Here is a 16,208-nt window from a genome sequence, read left to right as displayed (position 1 = left end):
TCTCCCGATCTGTTAGATTGGGCCGAGGACCCCCGTGGCCGTATACTCATGGGCCAGTTCGGACAGCTGCCGCATACATGGAAGATTCCACAAGACTTGGTGATCAAGACAAGGACTCCTCTCCACCGGCATATTCGGCTAGGACTCTTGTTATCCTAGGCCTCTGGTGCATTATATAAACTGAGGCCAGGCTAGTCGATAGATCATATACAACAATCATACCATAGGCTAGCTTCTAGGGTTTTAGCCTCTATGATCTCGTGATAGATCAACTCTTGTAATACTCATATCATCAATATCAATCAAGCAGGACGTAGGGCATTACCTCCATCAAGAGGGCCCGAACCTGGGTAAACATCGTGTCTCCTGCGTCCTGTTACCATCGATCTAGACGCACAGTTCGGGATCCCCTACCCGAGATCCGCCGGTTTTGACACCAACATTGGTGCTTTCATTGAGAGTTCCGCTGTGTGATGGGCAAAAGGATCAGTGGCTCGCCCGCAGGTCAACTGCTACACCGGCATCTTTGTCGTCGGCTCGAATGGTCACCTTGGCTTGACCGAGGACCGTGCTCCATCTCCGATCGTCATGTTCGGACGGGAGCCTTCTTCAACATCAACTCCGATCTCTATCATGATCATAGAGGAGTCATCCATGGAGCTCGAGGGCTCAACGTCAACATTGCCCTCGGGCAGCCGTGCTGTTTTTATGGACAACAAACTTGTATTCGCTGTCACCACCTCCTCGAGCGTCGGTTTGACGATTACTTCAGTGGAATAGTGCATAATTACGTCTACAACAGCCATGCAAAACTTCGTCGAGTTCCGATGGAGGAATCTCCGACAATCTACGATATACCGGAGCCCTGTCAAATCTAGACGGGAATCTGGACGAGTTTAGGGCATGGTCTCCAGAGCCCAGCTCGGAGGTCCTTTGGAAGATCCAACCGTTCATCTACTGAGGAATTCCTATATCTACCACCCCTCCAAATTTCAGCTCGATCCGACGGTTCAAACTCCGGAAACCTTCTGATGAGTGGACCAATTTTCGGATCCATTTTCTGCGCGAATACGGATCCGACCTGAATTCTTGTTTCTTTATGAATGTGATATTGGACAACCTTTTTAGAGGAGTTCTCTTCTAGGGTATTGTTCGTTGTTTTTAAACACGTGCCCGTAAATTTTTAAGCCTCCCCTGAGGTCATCTTCATCATCATGCTGGTGTCAAACCAGTCCAACAATATTGCTCCAAGGCTGCCGACCTGCGCTAGACACGTCGTCACTTTGTTGAGCCGAGTTCAACTTCTTCGGATCATCATCTCGGCAAGCCGAACAAGAGTCCGACATCGCGAATGATAAATCATCACCAACATCGCCGCCCCACGGATTACACGGAGGGGGCATACCGGCATCGCCGCACGGTCACTTCATCAAGTCGGCATCGACCACGTCACGACCTGCATCGGCAGGGCCGCACTATTGCTTCTTCAAGCTGGTGTCCATCACGCCGACCTACTTCGACTCATCGGCTGACATCGAGGCTTCGACATCTCGGCTAGACCGGGGGCTTCGCCATCTCTTCATCAACCTACTCTGGAGACTTCGGCGTCACTAGCCGACCAGCTCCGTCATGTTAGCTAGACCGAGGGCTTTGCCTCGGTGAGCCAACCTTTGCCAGCATCGCCATACCGTCGCTTTATCGCCCATCAGGCAATGGGTGTGTGGATCGAGTCCAAATTTTCGGAATCACCTTTCTTTGGATTGCTACAACAAGTAAACCAGGTGCTATTAATCCTAGTATTTTTTGCTTGTTCGGGTTCATTTTCCCAAGGAATTATTACTCTAGTTTGTTCATCATATGTACACATGTCTATCAAATGATGGCCACATTAACGACGGTCGCATGGTGGTTTGGTCAGTTTCCGTACATGGTCCGACGAACGCCGCATCCGGAACTCGGACCGACATGTGAATTCAGGCTTTGCCACGCCTTTACCGCATCACGCCGACGCCCGGCATCGACATTGACTTCGACGCCAGGCCATATTTCTTTTATTACTCACTTTGCATAAATTATTTATTATGCAACGACTTTTTTTAATTATTACTATTACTATTATCTCCGGTTTGCACTATTTTTTGTGCACAGGAAAATGATCTGGGTTGGGCTGTATCGTCAACTCGGCGTACTGACATACCACGTCACCTCTGCTGGACGGGGGGCTTCGTCAACACTTCATTACCCCATGCCAGGGACTTCGGCATCACTCTGCCGGCCTGCATTGACCGTGCTATGTCACCACTTTAGAGTGCCGAGCTCTTTGCTCCACCACCTTGGGACCGGCTTGGGGGATGGAACCTTGTCCCGCATCAAGCTCGGGCCGCGTCATCAATACCGAACACATTAACCAGCTAAGTTGCCTTCATGCTCAAAGTTTTAAAATTTTAACTTGTGTTCGGTTCGACCAAGCATTATACCTTTTTGAAAAATGTTGCTTGTAGAGAATCTTCTTGTCAAAACTTTGTTTGTGACACACAAATTCAAATACCCCATTTACTTGGGGGCTCCTTTGATGGAGCTTTTCCTCTTGCATATGATTATACTTGTACGGCTTCGTTCCTTGTTCGTGTATTACGCCACAATATGCACCATATTGACCTAAGCGATTTGCAAGCTGGGTTGCCTGGCTCCTGTGCTTACCCCTACGTTCCCGATTGTTCGGCTAGGGAGTAAAGGGAGCACATCTGCAATTGTCACGACCGGTTCATCCGAGCTCTGACCTCAAACTGGGTGAAGCCTAATGCTAGCGCTCTTATTGTTTTCAATCATGGTCGGCACACAACAGAACTCATGAGTACAAAAAATCTATTGCACAAGTCTCATAGTAATAATGAGCACCGAAGAAAGGTATCGGTGGGGGTACTATTTTCTTCGAAGATGCTTCTTACACTTTGTTAGTAATATAGCATAAGTTCCCTGAGCGCGCTTTGTCTATTATAGCCTTATGGCCTGATTGCCTGGTCATCGGAAACACCGTCGATACTCTCGACAGGCAGAGTACATGACACTTTTCGGCCCATGGCCGAAGAGGGAGAAGCCTACGGTCGGTTAAGACGCGTTTAAAGTTCGGGTGAACACAAATATGATATAAGTACTTCGGTACATACAATCATTATACATAAAATTCTTACCCAAGTCACTTGGGGGCTCTTAAAATTTATATATGAGCTGTAAATGTGTTTTCTTCTTGGTCGTTGTCAAAACACGACAGAAGCACAATTTTTTCTTTCTCTTCCAATTTTTGGATTGGCGCCAAACACTTGATCTTGTTCAGACGTCATGTTTTTACTGACGTTTTTTGGTTTTCCAAGCTTTTTGGCACTTTTAAACTATTTGTGTGTTTCCAGCACAAGTCTCACAGTGCAATGCCGGACACCTTTAGAGATTCGGCAAAAAAACATTCTTGGATATTGCTATATATGCATCGGTTTCGAATTGGGTCTTCGGTCAATAGTTGGGTTGCCCAGCTCCTGCGCTTGCCTCCCACGTTCCGCTTTGTTCGGCTAGGTGTGCAAAGGGAGAACCACTGCGATTGTGCTTCCAGCTCACATGGTTAAGCACCTTAGTGGAGAAAGCCGAAAACTGACTGTCACAATAAGCGTAAACTGGTCAGCGATCCGGTGACTGTGTTAAATGACGGGCCATTCATAACATTGGCCGAAGTGTTTACGGCTTGACCTTGACTGTCACCGAACACTACCGGGGGCTAGTAACTGGCCTCCCAAACTAAATCCTCAATATTTTGCTCTTACATGAGAGCTGAGGTTTCATGATCATGCTTAGCATGACAACCCAAAGAAAGGAACCGATAGCGGGACTATTTTCTTTGGAAGACATTTCTTATGTTAAACAGTAATATAACATATCTCTCTGCGTACCTTTGTTTATAAAACCGTATGGCCAGATTGCCTTGTTTGTCATAAATCTTTGCCCTCACAAAGGCTTTATAAAGTAGGACAAACACTCCTCAGCTACTAGCCGAGGAGGTGGAAGCCGATGGTCGGTCAACAAAGTTTTGTACAATGCGGATCCGAGCATTCAGGATGTAAAGTACTTGGATACATAGAGTCATTACACATAATTTGTGATTTTACTATGGATATCGATCCTTAATTCGGCCACCCGTGCCCGCATTAAGGCTCGGGGGCTACTGGGCTTCGGGCTTATTATTTACAAATATTAAAGGGGCACATCGATCCCCTGATCTGGTGTTGCTACCCAACCAGTGTCTCGGGGGCTACTGCATTGCCTGTCCAATGCAGCAAATTTTAAGTGCAATACAGTTTCCGAGGAGATTATGATCCTCAGGTTGATCGGCCGCACCCAACCCGAGTCTCAAGGACTGAGCACGCCGCTTTTTGTATCCCGAAGTATTCTGCCGAGCTAGGACTTGATCCTCAGGCCGATTTTGCAAATCAACCCGAGTCTCAGCGGCTACTGGGATCAGTGGTCTTACATCATCCTTCAAGTGCATCTCGGGTTTTAAACCAATACACACGTTGAGGGTTACTGGCTATATATCTCGGTAGAGAATAAATTGCACCAATCAAAAATATTGACAAAAAATTGGCCCACAGTCGGGGTGGTGCACCACCTCGGAAGCACTCTAGCATAAAGCTCGGGCGGTAGTGGCTGGCTCCATAGAGGGCATTTCCAGCATTAAGCTCGGTTAAACTCCTTCAACTTTTTTGGACCAAGATGATCTATGACATCTTGGATACAGTCCGGCGTTGGAGCTTGGACACAGTACGACGTTGGAGCTCGGATACATTTCGGCGTTGGAGCTCGGAAGCAGTCCGGCATTGGTGCTCGGCTGCAAAAGATACCTCGAATGCAATCCGGCATTAGAGCTCGGACGCAAGAGAACACTGCCTCCCAGGAACAACTTCAAACCCGAGGTGTGGCATAAAAATAACAAGGAATTGATAAAGACCGGAAACTTAAAGGGGCTCATTGGATACCCGACATGTAAACTCGTCGAATGTATTTCGGCGATCCTCAAGATCGAAGATGAGAAGATTTGTTGAACCAGTTTTCAAGACCGACAACCGAAGATGAAGAACAGTCCATAAGAATCGAGGAGCATCCCTAACTTGAAGACCGGTTCAGGGGGCTACTGACGGTGTCCTGGACTAGGGGGGTACTCACCATGTCGTGTCCCGATCTATTAGATTGGGCCGAGGACCCCCGTGGCCGTATACTCATGGGCCAGTTCGGACAACTGTCGCATACATGGAAGATTCCACAAGACTTGGTGATCAAGATAAGGACTCCTCCCCACCGGCATATTTGGCTAGGACTCTTGTTATCCTAGGCCTCTGGTGCATTATATAAACCGAGGCCAGGCTAGTCGATAGATCATATACAACAAGCATACCATAGGCTAGCTTCTAGGGTTTTAGCCTCTACGGTCTCGTGGTAGATCAACTCTTGTAATACTCATATCATCAATATCAATCAAGCAGGACGTAGGGTATTACCTCCATCAAGAGGGCCCGAACCTGGGTAAACATCGTGTCTCCTGCCTCCTATTACCATCCATCCTAGACGCACAGTTCGGGACCCCCTACCCGAGATCCGCCGGTTTTGACACCGACAACGAGTAGAACACAAAGAGTCGTGGGCGGTGATAGTCATACTGCTTACCACCAACGTCTTATTTTGATTCGGTGGTATTGTTGGATGAAGCGGCCCGTCCTAACCTTAATGACCACGTTCATGAGACCGGTTCCACCGACAGACATGCAACTTGTTTTGCATAAAGGTGGCTGGCGGGTGTCTGTTTCTCCAACTCTAGTTGAATCGAATTTGACTACGGCCGGTCCTTGTTGAAGGTTAAAACATCACACTTGATGAAAAATCATTGTGGTTTTGATGCGTAGGTAAGAACAGTTCTTGCTATAAGCTCGTAGCAGTCATGTAAAACTTGCAACAACAAAGTAGAAGACATCTAACTTGTTTTTGCAGGGCATGTTGTGATGTGATACGGTCAAGACATGATGTGATATAAGTTATTGCATGAGATGATCATGTTCTGTAAAAGTTATCGGCAACTGGCATGAGCCTTATGGTTGTCGCTTTATTGTATGAAATGCAATTGCCATGTAATTGCTTTACGTTATCACTATGTGGTAGCGATAGTTGTAGAAGCAATAGTTGGCGAGACAACAACGACGCTACGATGAAGATCAAGGTGTTAAGCTGGTGACAATGGAGATCATGACGGTGCTTTGGAGATGGTGATCAAAGGCACAAGATGATGATGGCCATATCATGTCACATATTTTGATTGCATGTGATGTTTATCTTTTATGCATCTTATTTTGCTTAGTACGGTGGTAGCATTATAAGATGATTCCTCACTAAATTTCAATGTTAACTGTTTCCCTGAGTATGCACCGTTCCGACAGTTCGTCGTGCCGAGACACCACGTGATGATCGGGTGTGATAAGCTCTACGTTCACATACAACGGGTGTAAGACAGTTTTGCACGTGCAGAATACTCGGGTTAAACTTGACGAGCCTAGCATATGCAGATATGGCCTCGAAACACTTAGGCCGAAAGGTTGAACGTGAATCATATAGTAGATATGATCAACATAGAGATGTTCACCATTGAAAACTACTCCATCTCACGTGATGATTGGACATGGTTTAGATTATATGGATCACGTGATCATTTAGATGACTAGAGGGATGCCTATCTAAGTGGGAGTTCTTAAGTAATATGATTAATTGAACTTAAATTTATCATGAACTTAGTCCTGATAGTTTTTGCATATCTATGTTGTTGTAGATCAATGGCCCGTTCTACCATTCCCTTGAATTTTAATGCGTTCCTAGAGATAGCTAAGTTGAAAGATGATGGTAGAAACTACACGGACTGGGTCCGTAACTTGAGGATTATCCTCATTGCTGCACAGAAGAATTATGTCCTGGAAGCACTTCTAGGTGCAAGACCCACTGCAGGAGCAACTCTGGATGTCATGAACGTCTGGTAGACTAAAGCTGATTTACGGCTTAGAATCGGGACTTCAAAGACGTTTTGAACATCATGGAGCATATGAGATGTTCCAAGAGTTGAAGTTAATATTTCAAGTAAATGCCCGAGTTGAGAGATATGAAGTCTCCAATAAGTTCTGTAGCTGCAAGATGGAGGAGAACAATTATGTCAATGAACACATACTCAGAATGTCTAGGTATCATAACCACTTGACTCAACTGGGAGTTAATCTTCCTGATGATAGTGTCATTGACAGAGTTCTTCAATCACTTCCACCAAGCTATAAAGGCTTCATGATGAACTATAATATGCAAGGGATGAACAAGACGATTCTGAGCTCTTCACAATGCTAAAGGCTGCGGAGGTAGAAATCAAGAAGGAGCATCAAGTGTTGATGGTTAACAAGACCACTAGTTTCAAGAAAAAGGGCAAAGGGAAGAAGGAGAACTTCAAAAAGAATAGCAAGCAAGTTGATGCTCCCGCGAAGAAGCCCAAGTCTGGACCTAAGCTTGAAACTGAGTGCTTCTACTGCAAAGGGATTGGTCACTAGAAGCAAAACTGCCCCAAGTATTTGGTGGATAAGAAGGATGGCAAAGTGAAAGGTATAATTGATATACATGTTATTGATGTGTACCTTACTAATGCTCGTAGTAGCGCCTGGGTATTTGATACTTGTTCTGTTGCTCATATTTGCAACTTGAAACAAGAGCTACGGATTAAACGAAGATTGGCCAAGGACAAGGTGACGATGCACGTCAGAAATGGTTCCAAGGTCGATGTGATCACCGTCGGCATGCTACCTCTACATCTAACTTCGGGATTAGTTTTATACCTGAATAATTCTTATTTGGTGCCAGCATTGAGCACAAACATTATATCTGGATCTTGTTTGATGCGAGACGGTTATTCATTTAAATCAGAGAATAATGGTTGTTCTATTTATACGATTAATATCTTTTATGGTCATGCACCCTTGATGAGTGGTCTATTTTTATTGAATCTCGATCGTAGTAATACACATATTCATAATATTGAAGCCAAAATGTGCAAAGTTAATAGTGATAGTGCAACTTATTTGTGGCACTGCTGTTTAGGTCATATTGGTGCAAAGCGCGTGAAGAAACTCCATGCTGATGGACTTTTGGAATCACTTGATTATGAATCACTTGGTGCTTGTGAACCATGCCTCATGGGCAAGATGACTAAGACTCCATTCTCCAGAACAATGGAGCGAGCCACTGACTTATTGGAAATAATACATACTGATGTATGCGGTCCGATGAGTGTTGAGGCTCGCGGCGGGTATCGTTATTTTCTGACCTTCAGAGATGATTTGAGATATGGGTATATCTACTTAATGAAACATAAGTCTGAAACATTTGAAAAGTTCAAAGAATTTCAGAGTGAAGTGGAAAATCATCGTAACAAGAAAATAAAGTTCTACGATCTGGTCGCAGAGGCGAATATTTGAGTTATGAGTTTGGTCTTCATTTGAAACAATGTGGAATAGTTTCGCAACTCACGCCACCTGGAACACCACAACATAATGGTGTGTCCGAACGTCATAACCGTACTTTATTAGGTATGGTGCGATCTATGATGTCTCTTACCAATTTACCACTATCGTTTTGGTGTTATGCTTTAGAGACGACTGCATACACATTAAATAGGGCACCATGTAAATCCTTTGAGACGACTCCATATGAACTATGGTTTGGCAGAAAACCTAAGATGTCATTTCTTAAAGTTTGGGGTTGCGATGCTTATGTGAAAATGCTTCATCCTAATAAGCTCGAACCCAAATCGGAGAAATGCGTCTTCATAGGATACCCAAAGGAAACTGTTGGGTACACCTTCTATCACAGATCCGAAGGCAAGATATTCGTTGCTAAGAATGGATCCTTTCTAGAGAAGGAGTTTCTCTCAAAAAAAGTGAGTGGGAGGAAAGTAGAACTTGATGAGGTAATTGTACCTTCTCCCGAATTGGAAAGTAGTTCATCATCGAAATCAGTTCCAGCGATGCCTACACCAATTAGTGAGGTAGTTAATGATGAATATCATGAAACTTCAGATCAAGTTACTACAAAACCTCGAAGGCCAACCAGAGTACGTTCCGCACCAGAGTGGTACGATAATCCTGTTCTAGAAGTCATGTTACTAGACCATGACGAACCTACGAACTATGAGGAAGCGATGATGAGCCCAGATTCCGCGAAATGGCTTGAGGCCATGAAATCTGAGATGGGATCCATGTATGAGAACAAAGTGTGGACTTTGGTTGACTTGCTCGATCATCGGCAATCCATAGAGAATAAATGGATCTTCAATTAGAAGACTGACACTGACGATAATGTTACTGTCTACAAAGTTGGACTTGTTGTGAAAGGTTTTCGACAAGTTCAAGGAGTTGACTACAGTGAGACTTCCTCACCCGTAACAATGCTTAAGTCTATCCGAATCATGTTAGCAATTGCCGCATTTTATGACTATGAAATTTGGCAAATGGATGTCAAAACCGCATTCCTAAATGGATTTCTTAAAGAAGAGTTGTATATGATGCAACCAAAAGGTTTTGTCGATCCTAAAGGTGCTAACAAAGTGTGCAAGCTCCATCGATCCATTTATGAACTGGTGCAAGCATCTCGGAGTTGGAATATACACTTTGATAGTGTGATCAAAGCATATGGTTTTATATTGACTTTTGGAGAAGCCCGTATTTACAAGAAAGTGAGTGGGAGCTCTGTAGCATTTCTAATATTACGTGGATGCCATATTGTTGATTAGAAATGATACAGAATTTATGGATAGCATGAAAGGATACTTGAATAAGAATTTTTCAATGAAACACCTCGGTGAAGCTGCTTATACATTGGGCATCAAGATCTATAGAGATAGATCAAGACGCTTAATTGGACTTTCACAAAGCACATACCTTGATAAAGTTTTGAAGAAGTTCAAAATGGATCAATCAAAGAAAGGGTTCTTGCCTATGTTACAAGGTGTGAAGTTGAGCCAGACTCAATGCCCGCCCACTGCAGAAGATAGAGAGAAAATGAAAGCCATTCCCTATGCCTCAGCCATAGGTTCTATCATGTATGCAATGCTGTGTACCAGACCTAATGTGTGCCTTGCTATAAATTTAACAGGGAGGTACCAAAGTAATCCAGGAGTGGATCACTGGACAGCGGTCAAGAACATCATGAAATACCTGAAAAGGACTAAGGACATGTTTCTCGTTTATGGAGGTGATAAAGAGCTTGTCGTAAATGGTTATGTCGATGCAAGCTTTGACGCTGATCCAGATGACTCAAAGTCGCAAACTGGATACATATTTATATTGAATGGTGGAGCTGTAAGTTCGTGCAGCTCCAAGTAGAGCGTCGTGGCGGGATCTACGTGTGTCAGGACCCCGATTCCAAGCCACATCGATCTAGCCGGTAACACCTCATATCACTTTGCGGCCTCACGCATGGTATCCCATGGGTGTCTCCTTACCATGGCCCAGGACCGTTTGCGCCTTTTGGCTCACGTATATGATAGTGTCGCTAGCATCCATATGACAGAGAACCCGGGCCGACATGGCTAGTCGTGAACCCAAAGCAGCACAGACCTATGGAGACAGGCATACATGAATCACATCGAGCATGTCGGTCATCAGCGAGTGATTCTGGACTATAGCACTGGGCTAACAAGACTCCGGGGAACCCGGGCTGTAGCAGGCTAGGCAGGACTCCGGATATCACCGCGTGACATTTCCCCGAAGGGACAGACATAGGAACGAAGTGAAACACATGCCGGCCAGTCAAGTGTCCTGAGCAGTAGTGCTGGGCTAGCAAGACTCCAGTGAACCGGGCTGTAGCGGACTACTATGGCTCAAGGAACACTAGACTACATTTCCCCATAAGAAAGACTCCTAAGGATAAACAACTAGATTGTCGGATCCCACTCATACCAAGCATTTCAATCATACACACAATATGCCCGATATGAGTACATACAACATGGCATCACAACAAAACTCTACAACTCAAGTTCTTTATTTAAAGGCTCCAGAGAGCCATACATAACATGTTCATACAGATAGGGGTCACATGACCCGACACTCAAGTCATACAATCATACAAGCACAAGCGGAAGCAACTAGTCTGAGTACAGACACTAGAAAGAAAGAAGGCTTCTCGAAGCTTGTCTATCTACATAGGGCCCTCCATGGCCAGGATCACCACCTGGGTGGCTAGTCACTCGTCGACGTCAAGGTCTACGTAGAACCCATCGGAGGGGGCGGTATTGTCGTCTGAAAATAGTAATTAAGCAAACATGAGTACAAGGGTACTCAGCAAGTCTTACAACAGAACCTACTATACATGCTTATTCTCAAGAAGGTGGTGGGGTTATTGCAGCAAGCCAACTTTGACTCTTGGCTAAGCTATCCTACGGAACTCCACCAGTAAAATAGTTTTCGCACATGAGTCCACTACTGACCAACACAATACTCCATTGAAGATCCTCCCTCGTCATCCTACGAGAGGGCCATCCTCGGTACTCACACTTATCTTGAGTCTTTTAGTAGTATCCATTAACTTTTCTATGAACTGTATAGGCAACCAAGTAGTCCTTTACTGCGGACGCGGCTATTTGAATAGTTTTATACCCTGCAGGGGTGTACTTCTTCATACACGCTTTCACCACTTACCGCCGTTTACACGACATGTACTCGGCAACCTTCAAGCGGAAGCCCAGCGAGGGTGTCGGCCACGGCCTACCTAAACACTTAAGTCTCTAGCCCAGGTTTATCGCCTATCCAGGTTCCATCCGCAGGGAGTCCGGCCGAGGTTTCCACTTACGGCCCTGAACGATGTGAACAGGGTTCCCGAGACACCAAACGGGTGACTCGGTACACCGTGCCACGGTGTATCTACCGCAACATAGCCAACCCCTAGGGTCAGTGCTACGCACGACCGCCAACACATAACCTACAAACACCAGAAACTATTTGCAACTCCTGGACAGAGTACTAGGGTGATTAAGAAGCCAAGAGGGTCCATTGGTTTCGGGCCCAATGTATGGTAGTAACTGCATCTTAAATCACACATACAGATCTCAGTTCTTATGGACGGCCTTAATGAAACAACCCACCATGTACTCCTACATGGCCTCTCATCGATACCTTTACCAAAACATGTTCAACACATCCCTCACATTACCGGCATAAGCATTTCACTCTAGCCCATCACCCAGATGAACCAGACCTGACACAACTCTAAGCATAGCAGGCATAGCAAGGTAGGAATCACATACATGGCTCAATCAACTCCTACACATGCTAGTGGGTTTCATCTAGTTACTGTGGCAATGACAGGTCATGCAGAGGATAAGGGTTCAGCTATCGTAGCACACATCAGTTTGAATCGCGTTGTCTTAATGCAGTAAACAAGAGCAGAAGCGAGAACATGGGTTTGTATCAGAATGATCAATGGGTTGCTTGCCTGATGGAGTGGTACTGGAATACTTCCCTTCAGTTGGATACTCGTGAATATCCTCGGAGGCAGAACCTACCACCAAGAACACATCGGAACACAATCAACACATGACGATATGCAACAATATGATGCATGCTATGACATGGCAATATGAATGTGTCTTGGCCTAATGCAAGCTATAACAGAAAGGAATGTGCTTATTTGAACCAAAGGTTCAAAGGTTAGTTCATTTAACATAGCCACATTAGTGCATTACCTTATTCTGCTTAAACAGCAAGGTTAACTTGTTTTGTCATGCATGAAACCATTACAGATGGATAGATTGAATTTTTCTGATCATTTTTCATATATAACCCTTTACATTTGGAGCTATGGTTGATTTTCTATGATTTTTAGAAGTTTTGACTATTTTCTGGAATTTCCTGTATAAGAATAATTCCAGTAATTTAATTACTACATCAGCATTACGTCAGGGTGACGTCAGTGGTCAATGGGGACGTCCAGGTCAAACCTGACTGGTGGGCCCCGCGTGTTAGTAGTTAATTAAACTAATTATTTTTAGTTAAAACTAATTTGATTTAGTTAGCAGAGGGGGGCCACTTGTCATTGACTCAGGGGAGTCAACCTGGGCCCACCCAGTCCATGTCAGCGGTCAAACCCACCGGTCAACGGGTCAAAGCCTGCCGGTGTTTAGCCGCCGGCGAGGCCAGATGCGGCGGAGGGCTGCGGGTTTCATGCTCCGGCAACCAAAACGACGGCGGAGACGTGCTACGCGTAGCTGGGGAGCTGCCGCATCCAGTGGTGCAAGTGGTTGGACACGGGGACGCCGAAAATGACGCCGGCGAGCTCGACAGTGGCGGCCGGGTTCGGACGGGGTTGGGTTTGACGCTATGGTGCACGGGAGAAGAAGCTGGTGGTGGCTACGGGCTCCTGGTGCTGCGCTGAGCACAACTGTGAGCTTGGCTTCGAGCCACTGTGGCTCTAGCCACGACGGTGCCATGGCCGGCGGCGGGGAGCTTTCGGGTGCGGTGGAAGTGGCGACTATAGAGGCCAAACGAGCATGGGAGCTAGGGGGAGAGGAAGAGGAGCTCACAGCAGGGTCGGAGAGGGGGTCAGCGAGCTCAGGGTGGTCCTGGCGGCACCGAATCGACCGGAGACGATTCGGGTGCCCGAGGTTGAAGACGAGGGTGAAGATGGCGTTTGGCGGCGTTTGGAGTCGCGTGGGTCTGCGGAGAGGTCCAGGGCGACAAGGCGGAGCTATTGGGCTTGTCGGAGGGGCGAGGGGGTGGCTCTGGTGACGTCTACGGCGAACGGCAGCGAGGATCGCGCTCGGCCATCATGGGAGAGGGTGAGGGAGACGAGGGGGACAGTGTGGGAGGATGAGAGGGGGACATGTGGGTCGGCGTGGCATCCCTGGACGTCTCCAGGGCGTCGGCAGAAGCAGGAGGTGGCCGGCGTGTGGCCGCGGGCGCCGGCCACGCGCTCCTCGTCCTTCTGGCGGGAGGAGGACGACGACTGGCAAGGCCAGTCGGCTGGGCCGAGCCAGGTGGGCTGGGCCAGCACAGGTAAGGCCCACGTGGGCTTCCCTCTCTCTGTTTTTTTCTGATTGTTTTCTTTTTCTATTAAACTTCAATTGTTGGGCTTTATTAAAAATACTAAAACGTTTCCAAAAATCCTGAAAATAATTGTGGGCTCTGTTTGGAATATTTCCAACAGCAAACATTTATTTCCATAATTATTTGAGCATTTAAATTATTTTATAGCATTTAAATGCCCAAATTCAAATACTTATGATTTAATTCAATGACCTTCTGTTGACCTAGAAAGTTGTGCACCAATTTTGCCAGAGGTTCTAACCCAAGACAAAGAGGGTGAACTTTTTAGAAAGGCATTTCAGGTTCATTGAAAATAATTTTAGTAAACTCTAGTTGTTTCCAGGGGGGGTGTTGGGGGTTTCTGCCTTCCCCATTTCAAATTTAAGAGAAATTTAAACATGATGCACACTCTAATGCTTGAACTAGCTAGGGTGTGACAACTCACCCCCACTCAAAAGAATCTCGTCCCGAGATTTAGGATCCTCCGGAAAGAAGGTGGGGTACTCGAGTCAAAGACGATCCTCCCTTTCCCAAGTGGCTTCTTTCTCGGAATGGTGTGACCATTGAACCTTGAGAAACTTGATATTATGACGTCGAGTGGTACGCTCGGCTTGATCAAGGATACGAACGGGATATTCCCGATAGGAGAGGTTATCTTGTAGATCAAGCGTTTCGTGGTCCACTCCACGGATGGGATCCGCGAAGAAACGCCTGAGTTGAGAAACATGGAAGACATCGTGAACTCTGGAAAGATGCAAAGGTAGTTCCAATTGGTAGGCAACTTCTCCTCGTTTGGCAAGAATGCAAAAGGGTCCAATGTAACGAGGAGCCAATTTGCCTTTGATACCGAAACGATGGGTTCCCTTTAACGGAGTGACCCAAAGGTAAGCCTTCTCGCCAACTTCATAAGTCATAGGCTTATGTTTACGATCATATTGACTCTTTTGACGAGATTGGGCTGTTTTCAATTTCTCACGAATAACGCGAACCTGCTCTTCTGCTTCCTGAATCATATCCGGGCCAAAGAGTTGTCTTTCCCCGGTTTCTGACCAGTTAAGAGGCGTTCGACATTTTCGTCCATAGAGAACTTCGAAAGGCGCCTTGCCCAAGCTGGCTTGATAACTATTGTTATAAGCAAACTCCGCGAATGGAAGGCATTTCTCCCAACTCATTCCGAACGAGATAACAGAAGCTCGGAGCATATCTTCCAGAATTTGATTAACTCGTTCTACTTGACCACTTGATTGAGGATGGAAGGCGGTACTAAAAGAGAGACGAGTTCCCATAGCATTTTGGAAACTTTCCCAAAATCGAGAGGTGAAGAGACTCCCACGGTCTGAGTTAATTTCCAATGGGACACCATGAAGAGACACTATTCGGGAGATGTATAAATCGGCTAGCTGGCTAGCGGTGATACTCTCACGAACAGGTAGGAAATGGGCTACTTTGGAAAGTCGGTCGATCACGACGAAGATGGCATTATTCCCTCTCTTGGTTCTAGGAAACCCTGTGATGAAATCCATACTAATTTTATCCCATTTCCATTCAGGAATAGCCAAAGGTTGAAGGGTGCCAGCAGGCCGTTGATGCTCTGCTTTAACACAACGACAAACGTCGCAATTAGAAATGTATTGAGCGATTTCTCTCTTCATCCTAGTCCACCAAAACCTCTGGCGTAGGTCTTGATACATTTTAGTACTACCGGGATGAATGGTGAGAGGGAATTCATGAGCTTCCTTAAGGATCAGCCGCCTCAGGTTTTGTGCCTTTGGAACCACTAGGAGATTTCCAAAGTATACGACACCTTGATCATCAATGGAGAAACAATTCGCGGCTCCTTTCTTAATGTTTCTCTTAATACGGGAGATTCCCGGATCTACCTTCTGTGCCTTGATGATCTGATCCGTAAGGGTAGGTTTTGCCACCAGGGTGTATAGGAATCCTCGAGGAACAATGTGAAGATTAAGCTTATGAAATTCCTCATCGAGAAGTGGTTAACTTTATTGTAACATCAAGTTGTTACAATAGGACTTACGGCTTAGCGCATCAGCCATGACATTGGCTTTGCCC

This window comes from Triticum dicoccoides, chromosome 7A (genome assembly GCF_002162155.2).
Source record: "Triticum dicoccoides isolate Atlit2015 ecotype Zavitan chromosome 7A, WEW_v2.0, whole genome shotgun sequence".
NCBI lineage: Eukaryota > Viridiplantae > Streptophyta > Magnoliopsida > Poales > Poaceae > Triticum > Triticum dicoccoides.
The sequence above is the reverse complement of the archived record's forward strand: the minus strand, read 5'-3'. Positions refer to the sequence as shown.